This window comes from Pseudophryne corroboree, chromosome 3 (assembly GCF_028390025.1).
Source record: "Pseudophryne corroboree isolate aPseCor3 chromosome 3, aPseCor3.hap2, whole genome shotgun sequence".
NCBI classification, from domain to species: domain Eukaryota; kingdom Metazoa; phylum Chordata; class Amphibia; order Anura; family Myobatrachidae; genus Pseudophryne; species Pseudophryne corroboree.
The window spans coordinates 345,255,777-345,279,205 of NC_086446.1; the positions used below are offsets into that span (position 1 = coordinate 345,255,777).

General features: G+C 49.2%; 1 protein-coding gene across 1 annotated transcript in view; it reads left to right on the forward strand.

Moving 5' to 3' along the window:
• The window catches only part of LASP1 (LIM and SH3 protein 1), a 202,835-nt gene that overhangs the window by 157,214 nt on the left and 22,192 nt on the right, over positions 1–23,429 (forward strand). The gene's annotated exons all lie outside the window — the stretch shown is intronic.

A 23,429-nucleotide genomic window follows, 5' to 3' on the forward strand; every position in this document is an offset into this window, starting at 1 on the left:
TGTGTTTTGTTTTTTTTTAGTCTAAAATGCAAGGCTGTACATTGTAAAAAGTTATTTCTTTTTCATCCACTAGGGGTCACTGGAGTACTCTTGGGCTATGGACAGGGCGTAGCCGGGAATGGCACATTTAAATATTTAAATTAGTAACTGGTCACCCCCTCCATACTCCCATAGAGACTTCAGTATTTTTCTGTGCCTCTAGTCAGAAGGTACAAGTGGACAGAATGTCCTTAGACTCTTCAAACAAGATTATTTTTAATTTTTTCTACCCGATCCCTTCCCAGCTTATCAGAGAAGCTCGGGTCCGGGATCGTTGGTGCTGCAGAAGGGCAGCAGATGGTCTGCCGGTGCTCATAAAAGGAGCCCCGCCATTGACAAAAATCAGCAGAGCTGACTGCAGCTTCCGGCTGCACAAGGAAGCAGGACGGAGCTTGGCAGAGAAGCCCCGTCATGGCCTCCACGGGTGGTGCAGGTACTGAGCGGTTAGGCAGCTCTCACTGCCGCCGCTAACTCACTTTCTATTACTATGCAGGGTCACTATGTGGGGACTGTATTGTATTTATACAATGTATTATGTGTTTCTTATACAACCCCTGCTGCCTGCCACTCGTCGCGCCCTAGCCGCCCGCTCTAGCCGCCGCTCCCTAACCGCCGGCCAGTGTGATGATCCGGCGCCGCTGGGCGCTTGCAGAGGGGAGCCAGCAAGCGGTCCCCGGCACTGCCGCAGGGACGCTCACCACTCCCTGGTTCTCAGGCGGCCGCACAGGGGGGCAGATCCCTCTTCCCTCCCACTGTTCCCAGCGCCTCTGGAGGAGAGAGTGGGCCACGGTCAGCTCTCCTTGCTGCCGCGGCACACTCTTTGATCCGCTCCCCATCTCTGCGCTCAAGCCGCTCTCATTGCTGCCGCGGTCCGGGGCTGCAGACAGAGATCGGGGAGAGAGAGGGGGGGAGGAATGCCCGCAGGGAGGCCCCAATAACTAAGCTGCAGTTTAGGCAGCAGACAGCTCAGGCTTTTAAGCCTGTGAGGGGGTTAAAGTAGGGCACCATAACAGCCTCTGTAACCTGTACAGTGTACAAATGAGTATATAGATATGTATATATCTATATACACCCAGGAGTGACTGGACACACACTAGGGGAGCTCTACTGAGTTTCTCTGGAAAGACTTTGTTAGGTTTTTTATTTTCAGGGAGACCTGCTGGCTACAGGCTCCCTGCATCGTGGGACTTAGGGGAGAGAAGTCAGACCTACTTCTTCTTAGTTAAGGGCGCTGCTTCTTAGGCTACTGGACACAATTAGCTCCAGAGAGTTCGATCACTTGGTGCGCCTAGCTGCTTGTTCCCGGAGCCGCACCGTCACCCCCCTCACAGAAGCCAGAAGTAAGAAGCCGGGTGAGTATTAGAAGAACAGAAGACTTCAGTGATGGCAGAAGACTTCAGTACTGGAGGTACAGCGCAGCGGTCGCGCTGCGCTCCATGCTTCCACACACCAACGGCACTTACAGGGTGCAGGGCGCTGGGGGGGAGCGCCCTGGGCAGCAAGTTACTGAGGGTCTTTTTCACTGTCAAAAGAGACATATTCGGTGCCCGGGCACCGTGTACGATCCCTCCGCCAGTATAATTTCTCTAACGTCCTAGTGGATGCTGGGAACTCCGTAAGGACCATGGGGAATAGCGGGCTCCGAAGGAGGCTGGGCACTCTAGAAAGATTTAGGACTACCTGGTGTGCACTGGCTCCTCCCACTATGACCCTCCTCCAAGCCTCAGTTAGATTTCGTGCCCGGCCGAGGTTGGATGCACACTAGGGGCTCTCCTGAGCCCTTAGAAAGAAAGTATAGTTTTAGGTTTTTTATTTTCAGTGAGACCTGCTGGCAACAGGCTCACTGCAGCGAGGGACTAAGGGGAGAAGAAGCGAACTCGCCTGCTTGCAGCCGGATTGGGCTTCTTAGGCTACTGGACACCATTAGCTCCAGAGGGATCGACCGCAGGCCCTGTCCTTGGTGTTCGGTCCCGGAGCCGCGCCGCCGTCCCCCTTACAGAGCCAGAAGCAAGAAGAGGTCCGGAAAAACGGCGGCAGAAGACATCAGTCTTCACCAAGGTAGCGCACAGCACTGCAGCTGTGCGCCATTGCTCCTCATGCACACTTCACACTCCGGTCACTGAGGGTGCAGGGCGCTTGGGGGGGGGCGCCCTGAGCTGCAATAAAAACACCTTGGCTGGCAAAAATACCACAATATATAGCCCTAGAGGCTATATATGTGGTAAATTCCCCTGCCAGAATCCAGAAAAAAGCGGGAGAATAGGCCGCGGAAAAGGGGCGGAGCTATCTCCCTCAGACACACTGGCGCCATTTCTCCTTCACAGATCCGCTGGAAGGAAGCTCCCTGGCTCTCCCCTGCAGTCTACACTTCAGAACAGGGTAAAAACAGAGAGGGGGCACTAAATTTGGGCGCAATACATATATAATATAAAAAGCAGCTATAGGGGACATAACTCAGTTAGTCCCTGCATTATATAGCGCTCTGGTGTGTGCTGGCATACTCTCACTCTGTCCCCCCAAAGGGCTTTTGTGGGTCCTGTCCTCATTCGGAGCATTCCTTGTGTGTGTGCGTTGTGTCGGTACGGCTGTGTCGACATGTTTGATGAGGATAATGATGTGGAGGCGGAGCAGATGCCTTTAGAAGGGATGTCACCCCCTGCGGGGCAGACACCTGAGTGGATGGGCTTATGGAAAGTAATGAGTGCACGTATAGACTCCTTATATAAGAAAATCGACGACATGCCAAATGTGGGACAGCCGACTTCTCAGCTCGTGCCTGCCCAGGCGTCGCATGGGTCGTCAGGGGCTCTAAAACGCCCGCTACCTCAAGCAGACCCAGATGTCGACACTGATACTGACACCAGTGTCGACGACGATGAGTCAAACCTGATGCCCACTAAGGCCATTCACTGTATGATTGAGGCAATGAAAGAGGTGTTAAACATTTCTGATATAACTACTGGTACCACTAAAAAGGGTATTATGTTTGGATAACATCAGATGAATTAAATGAAGTGTGTGAAGAAGCGTGGGCTTTCCCTGATAAAAAATTGGTAATTCCTAAGAAGGTAGTAATGGCGTTCCCTTTCCCGCCAGAGGATAGGTCACGTTGGGGAAACACCCCCTAGAGTGGATAAAGCGCTCACACGTTTGTCTAAAAAGGTGGCACTACCGTCTCCGGATACGGCCGCCCTCAAGGAACCTGCTGATAGAAAGCAGGAGGCGATCCTGAAGTCTGTATATACACACACAGGCATTATACTTAGGCCAGCTATTGCGTCAGCTTGGATGTGCAGTGCTGCCGCTGCTTGGTCAGATAAACTGTCAGAAAATATTGACACATTAGACAGAGACACGATCCTGTTAACCATAGACCATATAAAAGACTCAGTCTTATATATGAGAGATGCACAGAGGGAAATCTGCCGACTGGCATCTAAAGTAAGTGCATTGTCCATTTCTGCTAGGAGAGGCTTATGGACTCGCCAGTGGACAGGAGATGCAGATTCTAAAAAGCACATGGAAGTGTTGCCATATAAGGGTGAGGAATTATTTGGGGATGGTCTCTCGGACCTAGTTTCCACAGCAACGTCTGGGAAGTCAGCATTTTTACCCCATGTCCCCTCACAGCCTAAGAAGGCGCCGTTTTATCAGGTTCAGTCCTTTCGGACCCAGAAAAACAGGCGTGGAAAAGGCGGGTCTTTTCTGTCCAGAGGCAGAGGTAGGGGAAAAAGGCTGCAACAAACAGCAGGTTCCCAGGAGCAAAAGTCCTCCCCCGCTTCTTCTTCCAAGTCCGCTGCATGACGGTGGGGCTCCACAGGCGGAGCCAGGTACGGTGGGGGGTCGCCTCAAAAATTTCAGCGATCAGTGGGTTCGCTCACAGGTGGATCCCTGGATCCTGCAAATAGTATCTCAGGGGTACAAGCTGGAATTCGAGGCGTCCCCACCCCACCGGTTCCTAAAATCTGCTTTGCCAATTGCTCCCTCAGACAGGGAGGCGGTGCTAACGGCAATTCACAAGCTGTATTCTCAGCAGGTGATAATCAAGGTACCCCTACTTCAACAAGGCCGGGGTTATTATTCCACACTATTTGTGGTACCGAAACCGGACGGTTCGGTGAGACCCATTCTAAATTTGAAATCCTTGAACACATACATAAAGAAATTCAAGTTCAAGATGGAATCGCTCAGGGCGGTTATTGCAAGCCTGGACGAGGGGGATTACATGGTATCCCTGGACATCAAGGATGCTTACTTGCATGTCCCCATTTACCATCCTCACCAGGAGTACCTCAGATTTGTGGTACAGGATTGCCATTACCAATTCCAGACGCTGCCGTTTGGACTGTCCACGGCACCGAGGGTATTTACCAAGGTTATGGCGGAAATGATGATACTCCTTCGAAGAAAGGGAGTTTTAATTATCCCGTACTTGGACGATCTCCTAATAAAAGCGAGGTCCAAGGAACAGTTGTTGGTGGGAGTAGCACTATCCCAGGATGTGCTGCACCAGCATGGCTGGATTCTGAATATCCCAAAGTCACAGCTGGTTCCGACAACACGGCTACTGTTCCTGGGTATGATTCTGGATACAGTCCAGAAAAAAGTGTTTCTCCCGGAGGAGAAAGCCAGGGAGTTGTCATCTCTAGTCAGAGACCTCCTGAAACCAAAACAGGTATCAGTGCATCGCTGCACGCGGGTCCTGGGAAAGATGGTGGCTTCTTACGAAGCAATTCCCTTCGGCAGGTTCCATGCCAGAATCTTTCAGTGGGACCTGTTGGACCAGTGGTCCGGATCGCATCTTCAAATGCATCGCTTGATAACCCTGTCTCCAAGAACCAGGGTGTCGCTACTGTGGTGGCTGCAAAGTGCCCATCTTCTAGAGGGCCGCAGGTTCGGCATACAGGACTGGGTCCTGGTGACCACGGATGCCAGCCTTCGAGGCTGGGGGGCAGTCACACAGGGAAGAAACTTCCAAGGACTATGGTCGAGTCAGGAGACTTCCCTTTACATAAATATTCTGGAACTAAGGGCCATCTACAATGCCCTAAGTCAAGCAAAATCCCTGCTCCTACACCAGCCGGTGCTGATCCAGCCAGACAACATCACGGCAGTCGCCCATGTAAATCGACAGGGCGGCACAAGAAGCAGGATGGCGATGGCGGAAGCCACAAGAATTCTCCGATGGGCGGAGAATCATGTACTAGCACTGTCAGCAGTGTTCATTCCGGGAGTGGACAACTGGGAAGCAGACTTCCTCAGCAGACACGACCTCCACCCGGGAGAGTGGGGGACTTCATCCAGAAGTCTTCCAGATGCTGGTAAACCGTTGGGAAAAACCACAGGTGGACATGATGGCGTCCCGCCTCAACAAAAAGTTAAAAAGATATTGCGCCAGGTCAAGGGACCCTCAGGCGATAGCTGTGGACGCTCTAGTGACACCGTGGGTGTACCAGTCGGTTTTTGTGTTCCCTCCTCTGCCTCTCATACCAAAGGTATTGAGAATAATAAGAAAGTGAGGAGTAAACACCATTCTCGTGGTTCCGGATTGGCCAAGACGAGCGTGGTACCCGGAACTTCAAGAGATGCTCTCAGAGGACCCGTGGCCTCTACCGCTCAGACAGGACCTGCTACAACAGGGGCCCTGTCTGTTCCAAGTCTTACCGCGGCTGCGTTTGACGGCATGGCGGTTGAACACCGGATCCTAAAAGAAAAGGGTATTCCGGAAGAAGTCATTCCTACGCTTATTAAGGCCAGGAAAGATGTTACGGCAAAGCATTATCACCGCATATGGCGGAAATATGTTGCATGGTGCGAGGCCAAAAAGGCCCCAACAGAGGAATTTCAACTAGGTCGATTTCTGCATTTCCTGCAAGCAGGAGTGAATATGGACCTAAAACTAGGCTCCATTAAAGTACAGATCTCGGCTCTGTCGATTTTCTTTCAAAAAGAACTAGCTTCAGTACCTGAAGTTCAGACATTTGTGAAAGGAGTGCTGCATATTCAGCCCCCATTTGTGCCTCCTGTGGCACCTTGGGATCTCAACGTGATGTTGAGTTTCTTAAAATCACATTGGTTTGAGCCACTAAAAACCGTGGATCTGAAATATCTCACGTGGAAAGTGGTCATGTTATTGGCCCTGGCTTCAGCCAGGCGAGAGTCAGAATTGGCGGCTTTATCATGTAAAAGCCCTTATCTGATTTTCCATATGGATAGGGCAGAATTGAGGACTCGTCCCCAGTTTCTCCCTAAGGTGGTGTCAGCGTTTCACCTGAACCAGCCTATTGTGGTGCCTGCGGCTACTAAGGATTTGGAGGACTCCAAGTTGCTAGACGTTGTCAGGGCCCTGAAAATATATGTTTCCAGGACGGCTGGAGTCAGAAAATCTGACTCGCTGTTTATCCTGTATGCACCCAACAAGCTGGGTGCTCCTGCTTCTAAGCAGTCTATTGCTCGCTGGATTTGTAGTACAATTCAGCTTGCACATTCTGTGGCAGGCATGCCACAGCCAAAATCTGTAAATGCCCATTCCACAAGGAAGGTGGGCTCATCTTGGGCGGCTGCCCGAGGGGTCTCGGCTTTACAACTTTGCCGAGCAGCTACTTGGTCAGGGGCAAACACATTTGCAAAATTCTACAAATTTGATACCCTGGCTGAGGAGGACCTGGAGTTCTCTCATTCGATGCTACAGAGTCATCCGCACTCTCCCGCCCGTTTGGGAGCTTTGGTATAATCCCCATGGTCCTTACGGAGTTCCCAGCATCCACTAGGACGTTAGAGAAAATAAGAATTTACTCACCGGTAATTCTATTTCTCGTAGTCCGTAGTGGATGCTGGGCGCCCATCCCAAGTGCGGATTGTCTGCAATACTTGTAAATAGTTGTTTTCATACTGTCAAACTGGATATAGTATCACGAGTTGTACGGTGTGATTGGTGTGGCTGGTAAGAGTCTTACCCGGGATTCTAAATCCTTCCTTATTATGTCTGCTCGTCCGGGCACGGTGTCCTAACTGAGGCTTGGAGGAGGGTCATAGTGGGAGGAGCCAGTGCACACCAGGTAGTCCTAAATCTTTCTAGAGTGCCCAGCCTCCTTCGGAGCCCGCTATTCCCCATGGTCCTTACGGAGTTCCCAGCATCCACTACGGACTACGAGAAATAGAATTACCGGTGAGTAAATTCTTATTTTTTTTTTAATTTAAGCGGGACTACAGTGCGCCGGGAAGGGGCGGGGTTTAGCTGCACAGTTTACCAGCGCCATTTTATCTCTTCACAGACCGTTGCAGAGACGCTGGCCCGGACCTTCACTCTCCTTACAAGTATCTGGGGAGCACATGCAATTTGGTGCTATATATGTGTAAATTACAGCGCAGCCATCATATATTATTTCTTTAGTAGTATATGGGCGCTGGGGTGTGAGCTGGCATACTCCCTCTGTGTTCTCTCTACAGGCTTCCCTGTGGGTCTGTCCCCTATTTGGCCGGTGTGAGTGTGGGTGTGTCGGTACTGTGTGTCGACGTGTCTGAGGCTGAGTGTTCCTCCCCGGAGGAAGTTACTGGGGGCACGGAGAAAGATTTGGTAATGACTCTGTCGGCACAGCCGACTGCTGATTGGGTAAATATGTTGAGTACCTTGAATGCAAATGTGGCATTATTGTCTAAGAGGCTGGATAAATCTGATTCTCAGACTCAAACATGGAGAAAATCCATGGAGGACGCTTTGTCTCAGGTGCAGACCCTCTCAGGGTCACAAAAACGTTCATTTACCCAGATGGCAGATACAGATACCGACACAGACTCTGATTCCAGTGTCGACTTCAATGACGCCACTTTACATCCGAGGGTGGTTAAGAGTATTCCGTACATGATTGTGGCTATTAAAGATGTTTTACATATTTCTGAGGAACTTCCGGTTCCAGATACAAGGGTTTGTTTATTTAAAGGGAAAAAGCCTGAGGTGAAGTTTCTCCCCTCTCATGAACTGAACGCTCTTTGTGAAAAGGCTTGGGAGTCGCCTGACAAAAGGCGGCAGATTCCCAAGAGAATTTTTATGGCATATCCTTTCCCCTCTGACGACAGGGAGAAATGGGAGTCGTCACCCAACGTGGACAAGGCTCTGTCCCGACTGTCCAAGAAGGTGGCGCTTCCGTCTCCTGACACGGCTGCCCTCAAGGATCCGGCGGATCGCAAGCAGGAGACGACGTTAAAGGCCATTTTCGTTACTACTGGTGCACTACTCAGGCCTGCTGTGGCGTCGGCGTGGGTGAGTAGTGCTATTTCTAAGTGGGCTGATAATTTAGCTTCTGATATGGATACCCTTGATAAGGATAACATTCTTTTGACTCTAGGTAATCTGCAGCGTCCTTGATATAACCAAAAGGATGCTGCGAGGGATATTGGCCTCTTGGGATCAAGGGCCAATGCCATGGCGGTCTCGGCCAGAAGGGCGCTGTGGATTCATCAATGGAATGCAGATGCCGACTCCAAGAAAGCTATGGAAGCTCTCCCTTTTAAAGGTAGTGTTTTGTTTGGTGACGGCCTTGCTGACCTGGTGTCTACCGCTACTGCTGGTAAGTCATCTTTTCTTCCTTATGTTCCCGCACAACAGAAAAAGGCGCCCCATTCTCAGATGCAGTCCTTTCAGCCCAATAAATACAAAAAAGGAAGGGGCTCGTCCTTCCTCGCTTCAAAGGGTAGAGGAAGGGGAAAAAGGTCGCCTGCTGTGTCTGGCGCCTTGGATCAAAAGTCCTACCCCGCCTCTGCCAAGTCCACCGCATGACGCTGGGGCTTCCCTACGGGAGTCCGTGCCGGTAGGGGGGCCGTCTCCGAATCTTCTGTCAGGTCCGGTTTCAATCGGCCCTGGATCCTTGGGTCTTAGACATAGTGTCCCAAGGGTACAAACTGGAGTTTCAGGAGACGCCCCCCCCGCCACTTTTTCAAATCGGCCTTGCCAGTTTCTCTTCCAGAAAGAAAAGTAGTAAACGCTGCGATACAAAAGCTGTGTCAACAGAGGGTCATTGTCCCGGTTCCCCCGTCCCAGTGGGGGGAAGGTTTCTATTCCAGCCTCTTTGTCGTGCCGAAGCCGGACGGCTTGGTCAGACCGATTCTGAACCTAAAATCCCTCAATCCATACTTGAAAACTTTCAAGTTCAAGATGGAATCTCTTCGAGCTGTGATTTCCAGCTTAGAAGGGGGGGATTTTATGGCGTCAGTCGACATAAAGGATGCCTACTTACATGTCCCGATATATCCTCCTCATCAAACCTTCCTAAGATTTGCGGTGCAGGATTGTCATTACCAATTTCAGACGTTGCCGTTTGGGCTTTCCACGGCCCCGAGGGTCTTCACCAAGGTGATGGCGGAAATGATAAAGGCGAGATCAAAAGAGCAGTTGCTAAGAAGCGTGGAACTCTCCCTGATGGTTCTGCAACATCATGGTTGGATTCTCAATTTGCCAAAGTCTCAGTTGATTCCGACAACTCGGCTGCCCTTCTTGGGCATGATCCTAGACACGGAACGGCTGAGTTTTTCTTCCGGCGGAAAAAGCTCTGGAAATCCAGACCATGGTCAAGGAGATTCTGAAACCGGCAAGAGTGTCGATTCATCAATGCACTCGAGTGCTAGGGAAGATGGTTGCGGCTTACGAAGCCATTCCGTTTGGCAGGTTTCATACCCGGGTGTTTCAGTGGGATCTGCTGAACAAATGGTCCGGGTCTCACCTGCACATGCACCGGAAAATAAGTCTATCTTCCAGGACCAGAATTTCTCTCCTGTGGTGGCTGCAAAGTTCTCACCTTCTAGAGGGACGCAGATTCGGAATCCAGGATTGGGTCCTGCTGACCACGGATGCAAGTCTCTGAGGCTGGGGTGCAGTCACACAAGGAAGAAGTTTCCAGGGAAAATGGTCAAGCCAGGAATCTTGTCTCCACATAAATGTTCTGGAGTTAAGAGCCATTTACAACGGTCTTCTGCAAGCGAAGAACCTTCTTCAAGGTCTACCTGTCCTGATCCAGTCGGACAACATAACAGTGAAGGCGTACGTAAACCGCCAGGGCGGAACAAAGAGCGGCGATGGCGGAGGCCACAAGAGTTCTCCGCTGGGCGGAACAACACGTAAGCGCTCTGTCAGCAGTTTTCCTTCCGGGCATGGACAACTGGGAAGCAGACTTTCTCAGCAGACACGATCTCCATCCAGGAGAGTGGGCCCTTCATCCAGAGGTGTTTGCAGAAGTAAAAAGGTGTTGGGGAATCCCTCAAATAGACATGATGGCGTCTCGCCTCAACAAGAAGCTTCCGAGGTATTGTTCCAGGTCAAGAGACCCCCAAACCAGTGCAGTGGACGCCCTGGTAACTCCATGGGTGTTTCAGTCGGTATATGTGTTCCCTCCACTTCCTCTCATTCCAAGAGTGTTGATCATAAGACGAACAAGGGTTCAAGCAATACTCGTCGTTCCAGATTGGCCACGGAGGGCCTGGTATCCGGATCTTCAGGAATTGCTCATAGAAGATCCTTGGCCGCTTCCTCTAAGAGAGGACCTGTTACTGCAGGGGCCATGCATGTTTCCGGACTTACCGCGGCTACGTTTGACGGCGTGGAGGTTGAACGCCAAATCCTAGCTCGTAAAGGTATTCCCAGGGAAGTCATCCCCACTCTCCTTAAGGCTAGAAAGGAGGTCACGGCAAAACATTATCACCGTATTTGGAGAAAATATGTGTCGTGGTGTGAAACCAAAACTGCTCCTGTGGAGGAATTTCACTTGGGTCGTTTCCTCCATTTTTTGCAGGCAGGCGTGGATGCAGGCCTGAAATTGGGTTCCATCAAAGTGCAGATTTCGGCTTTATCTATTTTCTTTCAAAAAGAATTGGCCGCCCTTCCTGAGGTTCAAACTTTCGTGAAGGGAGTGCTGCATATCCATCCTCCATTTGTGCCACCCGTGGCACCGTGGGATCTTGAAGTGGTGTTACAGTTTCTTATGTCTCACTGGTTTGAACCTTTGCGAAAGGTTGAGTTAAAGTTTCTCACTTGGAAAGTGGTCATGCTTTTGGCCAGACGAGTGTCAGAATTGGCGGCGTTTTCTCACAAGAGCCCATATTTGATTTTTCATGTGGATAGAGCAGAATTGAGGACTCGTCAACAATTTCTGCTGAAGGTGGTGTCTTCGTTTCACATTAATCAACCTATTGTGGTGCCTGTGGCTACGGATGCCGTGACGGTGCCAAGATCTCTTGATGTCGTGAGAGCTTTGAAAATTTATGTCGCCAGAATGGCTCTTGTTAGGAAAACGGAGGCTCTGTTTGTCCTGTATGCTTCCAACAAGATTGGAAATCCTGCTTCCAAGCAGACTATTGCACGCTGGATTTGTAATACGATTCAGCACGCTCATTCTACGGCTGGATTGCGGTTGCCGAAGTCAGTGAAGGCCCATTCTACCAGGATGGTGGGCTTATCTTGGGCGGCTGCCCGAGGGGTCTCGGCACTTCAACTTCGCCGAGCAGCTACGTGGTTGGGTTCAAACACTTTTGCTAAGTTCTACAAGTTTGATACCCTGGCTGATGAGGACCTTATATTTGCTCAATCGGTGCTGCAGAGTCGTCCGCACTCTCCCTCCCGGTCTGGAGCTTTGGTATAGACCCCATGGTCCTTTCGGAGTCCCCAGCATCCTCTAGGACGTACGAGAAAATAGGATTTTAATACCTACCGGTAAATCCTTTTCTCCTAGTCCCTAGAGGATGCTGGGCGCCCATCCCAGTGCGGACTGTTACTTGCAGTTGTATTGATACTACTTGTTTTCGGTTACACAAAGGTTGTGTATCAGTTATATTCAGCTTGTTGCTGTTGTTAGTTCATACAGTTATCTGGTATTCCTGCTAATCCAGTTGTACGGTGTGTTTGGTGTGATCTGGTATGTATCTCACCATTAGTTTAAAAAAAAAATAATCTTTCCTCGAAATGTCCGTCTCCCCTGGGCACAGTTCCTATAACTGAGGTCTGGAGGAGGGGCATAGAGGGAGGAGCCAGTTTACACCCAGTCAGTCTTTTTAGTGTGCCCATGTCTCCTGTGGATCCCGTCTATACCCCATGGTCCTTTTGGAGTCCCCAGCATCCTCTACGGACTAGGAGAAAAGGATTTACCGGTAGGTATTAAAATCCTATATATATATATTTTTTTTCAGGATAACCATACAAAACAAAGAAATCTTCTTACCTTATATCTATGTACACCATAAGTAACCAATGTGCCGGCTGCCGGACACATTGGGATGATGTAATTTTACACCACGTCAGCCACTCACCGTTTTGATGTAAATACAAGACAGTGCAATGTTACACATAAAGGAGAGCCTGTCTCTAGCACCCAGGTTTACATTAGGACGATATCGGGACGATTTGTTGTATTGGAACAACAAATCGTCTACATCATCTAGTGTGTACCCTTAATTGCGTGCTCCTGCGGGTCGCTTGCGATGTCTTCTGGTTGGCCACGCTACAGAGCCAATCGGAAGATATGGGGGGGGGGGGGGAATTCAGATGTGCTTCCCCCTCTCCGCCCACGATTGCACCCGCGGTAGCTATTCAGATGTTTCTGCCGACGGGCGCAATATCATAATTTCTGCTCGCTACCTGTGGGGGTGGCAAGCTGAAATGATCAAAAAAAGAGACCCCGTTTGGGGGACCAAACGGGACTGTTCACGGCAAAAAAAGGGACCCGTTTGGGTGTCCAAGCAGGACTGTTCATGTCGTGCCCAATAGTTTAGTCTGGTTTAGCCTGCTAAGAGTACAATATGCGCAAAAAACAGGGGACAATTTAATTTCGCCCTGCGATCTCCCATCACTTCAGGCAGGAGATTGGGTGCGATATAACAATTGAATTTCACCCATTGGGGTATATGCAATTAGCGGCGAATCGCGGCAAATTATCGGCCGTTTTTCAACTCGACACAATTCGACAGGCTAATTTCGGCAAGTGGGTGCCGAAATTGACCATATGCAATAAAAAACGGATTCGACAGTCCCGCGGCCGAAAAACGTCCGATTTGACGGATTTTGATCCGGTTTTTTAAAAACGGGAAAAACCCGAAAAAAAATGGCGTGGGGTCCCCCCTCCAAAGCATAACCAGCCTCGGGCTCTTCGAGCTGGTCCTGGTTCTAAAAATCCGGGGGAAAAATTGACAGGGATCCCGCGTATTTTTAAAACCAGCACCGGGCTCTGCGCCTGGTGCAAAAAATACGGGGGACAAAAAGAGTAGGGGTCCCCCGTATTTTATACACCAGCATCGGGCTCCACTAGCTGGACAGATAATGCCATAGCCGGGGGTCACTTTTATACAGTGCCCTGCGGCCGTGGCATTAAATATCCAACTAGTCACCCCTGGCCGGGGTACCCTGGGGGAGTGGGGACCCCTTCAATCAAGGGGTCCCGTCCCCCCAGCCACCCAAGGGCCAGGGGTGAAGCCCGAGGCTGTCCCCCCCCCATCCAAGGGCTGCGGATGGGAGGCTGATAGCCTTGAGAAATGTGAAAGAATATTGTTTTTTCCAGTAGTACTACAAGTCCCAGCAAGCCTCCCCCGCAAGCTGGTACTTGGAGAACCACAAGTACCAGCATGCGGGAGAAAAACGGGCCCGCTGGTACCTGTAGTACTACTGGAAAAAAAATACCCAAATAAAAACAGGAGACACACACCTTGATAGTAAAACTTTATTACACAACTGCCGACATACACATACTTACCTATGTTGACCCGCCGACTGCCACAGTCTCCGACGATCTGGGGTACCTGTGAAAAAAATTAGACTCACCTTAATCCAGTGTCCGGGAGATAATCCACGTACTTGTTAAAAAAAGAAAACACATACCCGACCATGCCGGACTGAAAGGGGTCCCATGTTGACACATGGGACCCCTTTCCCCGAATGTGCCGGGACCCCACGTGACTCCTGTCTCTGAGGTCCCTTCAGCCAATCAGGAAGCGCTACTTCCGTGGCGCTCACCTGATTGGCTGGCTGTGCGCGTGTGACCTCAGACAGCGCATCGCACAGCTCCCTCCATTACTTTCAATGGTGGGAACTTTGCCGTCAGCGGTGGGGTTACCCGCGGTCAGCCGCTGACCGCGGGTGACCTCACCGCTGACGCAAAGTTCCCACCATTGAGTATAATGGAGAGGCTTTGCGAAGCGCTGTCTGACAGCTCAGACGTCCAGCCAATCAGCAGAGTGCCAGGACGTTGCGCTCGCTGATTGGCTGAAGGGACCTCGGTGACAGCAGTCACGTGGTGTCCCGGCATTCGGGGAAAGGGGTCTGATGTGTAAACAAGGGACCCCTTTCAGTCCGTGGTTCGGGTAAATGCGGTTTGTTTTTTTGCCAAGTACGTGGATTTATATCTGGACACTGGATTGAGGTGAGTATAATTTTATTCACAGGTACCCTGGATCGTCGGATCAGGAGACGTGGCAGTCGGCGTGTCAACATAGGTAAGTATGTGTGTGTCGGCAGGTGTGTAATAAAGTTTTACTCTCAAGGTGTGTGTCTCCTGTTTTTATTTGGGTATTTTTTTTCCAGTAGTACTACAGGTACCAGCGGGCCCGTTTTTCTCCCGCATGCTGGTACTTGTGGTTCTCCAAGTACCAGCTTGCGGGGGAGGCTTGCTGGGACTTGCAGTACTACAGGAAAAAACAATATTCTTTACATTTTCTCAAGGCTATCAGCCTCCCATCCGCAGCCCTTGGATGGGGGGGACAGCCTCGGGCTTCACCCCTGGCCCTTGGGTGGCTGGGGGGACACCCCTTGATTGAAGGGGTCCCCACTCCCCCAGGGTACCCCGGCCAGGGGTGACTAGTTGGATATTTAATGCCACGGCCGCAGGGTGCTGTATAAAAGTGACCCCCGGCTGTGGCATTATCTGTCCAGCTAGTGGAGCCCGATGCTGGTGTATAAAATACGGGGGACCCCCTACTCTTTTTGTCCCCCGTATTTTTTGCACCAGGCGCAGAGCCCGGTGCTGGTTTTAAAGATACGGGGGATCCCCTGTCATTCCCCCCCCCCCCCCCCGGATTTTTAGAACCAGGACCGGCTGGTTATGCTTTGGAGGGGGGACCCCACGCCATTTTTTACCGGGATTTTACCATTCCATCTAAAAATAAAAAAAAATATTTTTAAAAATATATAAAAAATACTTGTGCCTCCAAAAAAGACAAACCAAGTACCTAATCCCTTCTAATATAAATAGATATGCTATTACCAATAAAAAAAAACACCAAAAAAAAATCATGTTTTAAAATTTTTTTATTAGTTTCACCCACCAAAGTGTGGCGGATTGAAAATGACGAATTTACTGTCTAAAAGCACTGTTGTCGAATTTCCAAACTTCAATTGAATATACTTTGGTCGAATTGCAGCACTTGTATCATTGCAGAAAAGTCGAATTTGACAAAAGTCGAATTTCAAAAAGTCGAATTTTGAAAGTCCGTTTTTTTGACGGAAAGTACTGAATTGCATTGACTATTTTTTTTTTTTTGGCGAAAAAGTCCCGTTTTTCGCCAATTTCGGGAATTCGACCGCAATTGCATATACCCCATTGTGTGCGACCCAGTGCAGTGTAATGAAGGTTGGATCAAGGTATTGTACCATTGTTCACTCCATCATGTAGTGTATATCGGCAATCTCCACTTGTCCAGGGCAAAGGGAAATCAACCCGACCATCGGGAAGATTGCTGGTCGCCCTAATGTTATTAGGCCTAAATATTTAGATACTTTATAACATCTCTTAAGTGTATCGGAATACAGCGCTGCTGTACAAAAAAAGTATTCTACATATATGGGGTATATTCAATTGCAGTCGGATCCATTCCGACATTCATTTGTCAGAAGGGATCTTACCTGGGCTTATTCGGGTCTGGGACTGAGGGTCGACAGCACAAAGGTCGACACACCTTAGGTCGACACCAATTGGTCGACATGGACAAAAGGTCGACAGGAACAAGGTCGACATGGACAAAAGGTCGACATGAGTTTTTTTGGTGTCGTTTTCTTCGTAGAGTGACCGGGAACCCCAATTAGTGCACCGCGTCCCCTCGCATGGCTCGCTTCGCTCGCCATGCTTCGGGCATGGTGCCTTCGCTCCGCTACCGCTTCGCTCGGCACACTTTACCGTTCCAATCGTAGTCCACGTGGATCGTTAAGTATGAAAAGGTTCAAAATGTTGACCTTGTTCCTGTCGACCTTTTGTCCATGTCGACCTTTTGTCCATGTCGACCTAAGGTGTCGACCAATTGACGTTGACCTAAGGTGTGTCGACCTTTGTGCTGTCGACCTGGAGTCCGGATACCGGCTATTCAATGCATTCTCAATTTGACTTAAAAAAAAAAAAAAAGTCGAATTGAGATGCCGGGGGAGAGCCGCGGGCAGACGGGGGGGAGAGCAGCACTGCTGTAGTGCGGCTCTCCCCCCCCCCTCTCTGCCTCTCCCCGGCCCCGCATCACAGCCGCTGCTCACAGCAGCGTCCACCCGGCTCCAGCAAACAAGGTCCCGCTTGCTGGAGCCGGGTGGACGCGGCTGTGATACATCCTCCGGCGCTGCTCTCCCCGTCTGGCTGCCCGCGGCTCTCCCCGCCTCTGCTCCCGCATCTCACTTCGACTTTTTTTTTTTTAAAGTTGAATTGAAATGGTCGAAAAGAAGGCCAAAACCTGTCGACACAAGCACGCGGATCGGCAGCTATTCCGCCGACCCACGTGCTTTTCGACAAGTCGAATTTGTCAAATAATTTGGGGTTAGAGTGAATAGGTCGGAACCCCTTCTGACCTAAAAAAAGTCTAAAACTGCCGTCTTTTCGACAGACGGCAGCCTTCGACTTTAAATGAATATACCCCATAAGCAATCTTCTCTAAGTCTAAAACATAATACAGATTGAGTATCCCATATCCAAATATTCCGAAATACGGAATTTTTTGAGTGAGACTGAGATAGTGAAACCTTTGTTTTCTGATGGCTCAATGTACACAAACTTTGTTTAATACACAAAGCTATTAAAAATATTGTATTTAATGACCTTCAGGCTGTGTGTATAAGGTGTCTTTGAAACATAAATGAATTGTGTGAATGTACGCACACTTTGTTTAATGCATAAAGTTATTGAAAATATTGGCTAAAATCACCTTCCTGCTGTGTGTATAAGGTGTATATGAAACATAAATGCATTCTGTGCTTAGACTTGGGTCCCATCGCCATGATATCTTATTATGGTATGCAATTATTCCAAAATACTGAAAAATCCAATATCCAAAATACTTCTGGTCCCAAGCATTTTGTATAAGGGATACTCAACCTGTATAAAGGATACCCTTCAAAATTAATTCTAAAAATTTCGTAAGGGTTATAAAAATGTTAATAACTTACATAGCTACATGTAACAAAATACCCTAAATGTAAACATCAATACTCTTGGTTACTAGGGGTATGTTCTGGTAGAAGGCATCATTAATGATAGAATTCGTTTATGTCAAAAAGTGTTAGTATATAATATAAAAATATTGTTCATTAAAAAAAGGAAAGTCATAGCAGTTTATTTAATCCAAAATTAGCTAAAGCTTTTCATTTGCGAGTCCAATGGGATTCACAGAAGTCATTTTTTTTGGTACAATCGCCCCCTCTAACTAGGAAGGAGTATGGCCAATAATACGGTAATTCAAAGTGGTTAAAGGGGGCTTGGCAGAAGTGGCGCTCCGCTGGTTGTCACTGGATAAAGCTATATGAATGGCTGATTGATGGAGGGCTATTCTTCCTCTAAATTGACGTGCTTTTCTACACATAAATAAGTCCACATGGACAAGTAATGGTATATATTACAAATACTGCACTATAAGTCAGTAGTGCTTGATTAGAAACTGTTTACCTGAATAAAGGCGGTAAAAAACTTTTCCAGTTTGTAAATAGTTACAGGAAATTCAATTAGAACACGTTAAGATACAAAATGTGTGGGTCTATGAGTCTTCATAGCGGTGACATCTGTTTTTTTACTAAAGAATCACTCGAATCTCTCCTTAAACACCAGCAATGTCTTGTATAAGTCAAAACTAGAATAAGTATCTCAGGCCAATATTTTTTGATACTGCAATTATTAACATTTGCTGTATGTATGTAAGCAAACCAATCAACCAACCGTAATGTTATCACAGTTGATAGGTGAAGTGAGTAATATTGATTATCTTGTTACAACCACAAGGGTGGGATATATATATTAGTCAGCAAGTAAACACTGGGCAGCAATTAGGACCTCTTGGCAAAAGTTGGGCATATATACAGTTGGGCACTGTATATATGCATGAGCCCCCGCCATAATTTTACACAGAAACGCGGGACAGAAGCCCGCCGCTGAGGGGGCGGGGCTTCTTCCTCAGCACTCACCAGCGCCATTTTCTCTCCACAGCTCCGCTGAGAGGAAGCTCCCCAGGCTCTCCCCTGCAGATTCAGGGTAGAAGAGGGTAAAAAGAAAGGGGGGGCACATAAATTAGGCGCAAAAACATTATATACAGCAGCTCCTGGGTTAACACTAAGTTACTGTGTGATTCCTGGGACATATAGCGCTGGGGTGTGTGCTGGCATACTCTCTCTCTGTCTCTCCAAAAGGCCTTGTGGGGGAACTGTCTTCAAAAAGAGCATCCCCTGTGTGTGTGTGTGGTGTGTCGGTACGCTTGTGTCGACATGTTTGACGAGGAAGGCTATGTGGAAGCAGAGCGGGAGCAAATGAATGTGGGGTCGCCGCCGACGGCGCCGACACCTGATTGGATGGATATGTGGAAGGTTTTATAATGTTAATTCCTTGCATAAAAGGTTGGATAAAGCTGAAACCTTAGGACAGTCGGGGTCGCAGCCCATGCCTGATCCTATGTCGCAGAGGCCGCCAGGGTCTCAGAAGCACCCACTATCCCAAATTGTTGACACAGTTATCGACACGGATTCTGACTCCAGTGTCGATTGCGATGATGCAAAGTTACAGCCTAAATTGGCTAAAGCCATCCGTTGTATGATTATAGCAATAAAGGATGTGTTGCACATCACAGAGGAAACCCCAGTCCCTGACAAGAGGGTTCATATGTATGGGGAAAAAAGGCAGGTGGTGACCTTTCCCCCTTGACATGAGCTAAATGAGTTATGTGAAAAGGCTTGGGAATCTCCAGATAAAAAACTGCAGATTTCCAAACGGATGCTTATGGCGTATCCTTTCCCGCCAACGGACAGGTTACGCTGGGAATCCTCCCCTAGGGTGGACAAAGCTCTAACACGCTTATCCAAGAGGGTAGCCCTGCCGTCACAGGATACGGCCACCCTAAAAGATGCTGAGGATAGAAAGCAAGAGGGTACCCTGAAGTCCATTTATACACATTCAGGTACCTTACTAAGGCCGGCAATTGCGTCGGCCTGGGTGTGTAGTGCTGTAGCAGCATGGACGGATACCTTATCTGAGGAACTTGATACCTTGGACAAGGATACTATATTAATGGCCCTGGGGCATATAAAAGACGCTGTCCTATATATGAGAGATGCTCAAAGAGACTTTAGCCTTCTGGGCTCTAGAATAAATGCAATGTCGATTTCTGCCAGAAGGGTCTTGTGGACTCGGCAATGGACAGGCGATGCCGACTCAAAAAGGCAAATGGCGGTTTTACCTTACAAGGGTGAGGAGTTGTCTGGGGAGGGTCTCTCGGACCTGGTCTCCACAGCTACTGCTGGAAAGTCAAATTTTTTGCCATATGTTCCCTCACAACCTAAGAAAGCACCGTATTACCAAATGCAGTCCTTTCGATCACAAAAAAGCAAGAAAGTCCGAGGTGCGTCCTTTCTTGGCAGGGGCAGAGGAAAGAAGCTGCACAACACAGCTAGTTCCCAGGAACAGAAGTCCTCCCCGGCTTCCACTAAATCCACCGCATGACGCTGGGGCTCCACAGGCGGAGCTAGGCCCGGTAGGGGCGCGTCTCCGAAATTTCAGCCACAAGTGGGTTCACTCCCAGGTGGATCCCTGGGCAATAGAGATTGTGTCTCAGGGATACAAGCTGGAATTCGAAGAGATGCCCCCTCACCGATACCTCAAATCGGCCCTGCCAGCTTCCCCCTTAGAGAGGGAAATAGTGTTAGCTGCAATTCACAAGTTGTATCTTCAGCAGGTGGTGGTCAAGGTTCCCCTCCTTCAACAAGGAAAGGGTTATTATTCGACCATGTTTGTGGTACCGAAACCGAACGGTTCGGTCAGACCCATATTTAATTTAAAATCCCTGAATATATACCTGAAAAGGTTCAAGTTCAAGATGGAATCGCTCAAGAGCGGTCATCGCAAGCCTGGAAGGGGGGGATTTTATGGTGTCTCTGGACATAAAGGATGCATACCTTCATGTCCCCATTTATCCACCTCATCAGGCGTACCTCAGATTTGTGGTACAGGGTTGTCATTACCAATTCCAGACGTTGCCGTTTGGTCTCTCCACGGCACCGAGAATATTTACCAAGGTAATGGCGGAAATTATGGTGCTCCTGCGAAAGCGAGGGGTCACAATTATCCCATACTTGGACGATCTCCTCATAAAGGCGAGGTCCAGAGAGCAGTTGCTGATCAGCGTAGCACGCTCTCGGGAAGTGTTACAACAGCATGGCTGGATTCTAAATATTCCAAAGTCGCAGTTGATTCCTACGACTCGTCTGCCCTTCCTGGGCATGATTCTGGACACAGACCAGAAGAGGGTTTATCTCCCGATGGAGAAGGCTCAGGAGCTCATGACACTGGTCAGAGACCTATTAAAACCAAAACAGGTGTCGGTGCATCACTGCACGTGAGTCCTGGGAAAGATGGTGGAATCATACGAGGCCATTCCCTTCGGCAGGTTCCATGCGAGGACCTTTCAATGGGATCTGTTGGACAAGTGGTCCGGATCACATCTACAGATGCATCCCCCCAGGGCCAGGGTGTCTCTCCTGTGGTGGCTGCAGAGTGCTCACCTTCTCGAGGGCCGCAGATTCGGCATTCAGGACTGGGTCCTGTGACCACGGATGCAAGCCTCCGAGGGTGGGGGGCAGTCGCACAGGGAAGAAATTTCCAAGGTCTGTGGTCAAGTCAGGAGACTTGCCTTCACATCAATATCCTGGAACTAAGGGCCATATACAACGCCCGAAGTCAAGCGGAGACCCTGATTCGCGACCAATCGGTGCTGATTCAGTCAGACAACATCACTGCAGTGGCTCATGTAAACCGCCAAGGCGGCACAAGGAGCAGGGTGGCGATAGCGGAAGCCACCAGTATTCTTCGCTGGGCGGAGAATCACGTAAGAGAACTGTCAGCAGTGTTCATTTCGGGAGTGGACAACTGGGAAGCAGACTTCCTCAGCAGGCACGACCTCCACCCGGGAGAGTGGGGACTTTACCAAGAAGTCTTCACGCAGATTGCAAGTCGGTGGGAACGGCTACAGGTGGACATGATGGCATCCCGCCTCAACAAAAAGCTACAGAGGTATTGCGCCAGGTCGAGAACCCTCAGGCGATAGCTGTAGACGCACTAGTGACACCGTGGGTGTTCCAGTCGGTTTATGTATTTCCTCCTCTTCCTCTCATAACCAAGGTGCTGAGAATCATAAGAAAAAGAGGAGTGAGAACAATACTCATTGTTCCGGATTGGCCAAGAAGGACTTGGTATCCAGAGCTGCAAGAAATGCTCACAGAGTACCCATGGCCTCTGCCTCTAAGACAGGACTTGTTGCCACAGGGGCCCTGTCTGTTCCAAGACTTACCGCGGCTGCGTTTGACGGCATGGCGGTTGAACGCCGGATCCTAGCAGAAAAAGGCATTCCGGATGAGGTTATTTCTACGCTGATAAAGGCTAGGAAGGACGTGACAGCTAAACATTATCACCGTATATGGCGAAAATATGTTGCTTGGTGTGAGGCCAGGAATGCCCCTACGGAGGAATTCCAGCTGGGCCGTTTCCTTCACTTCCTACAGTCGGGAGTGACTTTGGGCCTAAAATTGGGTTCTATTAAGGTCCAGATTTCGGCCCTATCCATTTTCTTTCAAAAAGAACTGGCTTCTCTACCTGAAGTTCAGACGTTTGTAAAGGGAGTGCTGCATATTCAGCCCCCTTTTGTGCCTCCAGTGGCACCTTGGGATCTTAACGTGGTGTTGAGTTTCCTGAAGTCACACTGGTTTGAGCCACTTAAAACCGTGGAGTTCAAATTTCTCACGTGGAAGGTGGTCATGCTATTAGCCTTGGCTTCAGCTAGGCGTGTGTCAGAATTGGCGGCTTTCTCACATAAAAGCCCTTATCTGGTTTTCCATATGGACAGGGCAGAATTGCGGACCCGTCCACAATTTCTGCCAGAAGTGGTGTCATCTTTTCATATGAACCAACCTACTGTTGTGCCTGTGGCTACTCGTGACTTGGAGGATTCCGAGTTACTAGATGTGGTCAGGGCTTTGAAGGTTTATGTAGCCAGAACGGCTAGAGTCAGGAAAACTGAGTCGCTGTTTATACTGTTTGCATCCAACAAGCTGGGTGCTCCTGCTTCAAAGCAAACTATTGCTCGCTGGATCTGTAACACGATTCAGCAGGCTCATTCTGCGGCTGGATTGCCGCTACCAAAATCAGTAAAAGCCCACTCCACAAGGAAGGTGGGCTCTTCTTGGGCGGCTGCCCGAGGGGTCTCGGCATTACAGCTTTGCCGAGCAGCTACTTGGTCAGGTTCGAACACTTTTGCAAAGTTTTACAAGTTTGATACCCTGGCTGAGGAGGACCTTGTGTTTGCTCATTCGGTGCTGCAGAGTCATCCGCACTCTCCCGCCCGTTTGGGAGCTTTGGTATAATCCCCATGGTCCTTACGGAGTCCCCAGCATCCACTAGGACGTTAGAGAAAATAAGATTTTACTTACCGGTAAATCTATTTCTCGTAGTCCGTAGTGGATGCTGGGCGCCCGTCCCAAGTGCGGACTTCTTCTGCAATACTTGTATATAGTTATTGCTTAAATAAGGGTTATGTTATGGTTGCATCAGGGTTGATCTGATGCTCCGTTGTTGTTCATACTGTTAACTGGGTAAGTTTATCACAAGTTATACGGTGTGATTGGTGTGACTGGTATGAGTCTTGCCCTGGATTCCAAAATCCTTTCCTTGTACTGTCAGCTCTTCCGGGCCCAGTTTCTCTAACTGAGGTCTGGAGGAGGGACATAGAGGGAGGAGCCAGAGCACACCAGTATCCAAATTCTTTCTTAAAGTGCCCTGTCTCCTGCGGAGCCCGTCTATTCCCCATGGTCCTTACGGAGTCCCCAGCATCCACTACGGACTACGAGAAATAGATTTACCGATAAGTAAAATCTTATTTTTTTTTATTAATTAACAAAATGCAAAGTAAATGAATAGAAGAGA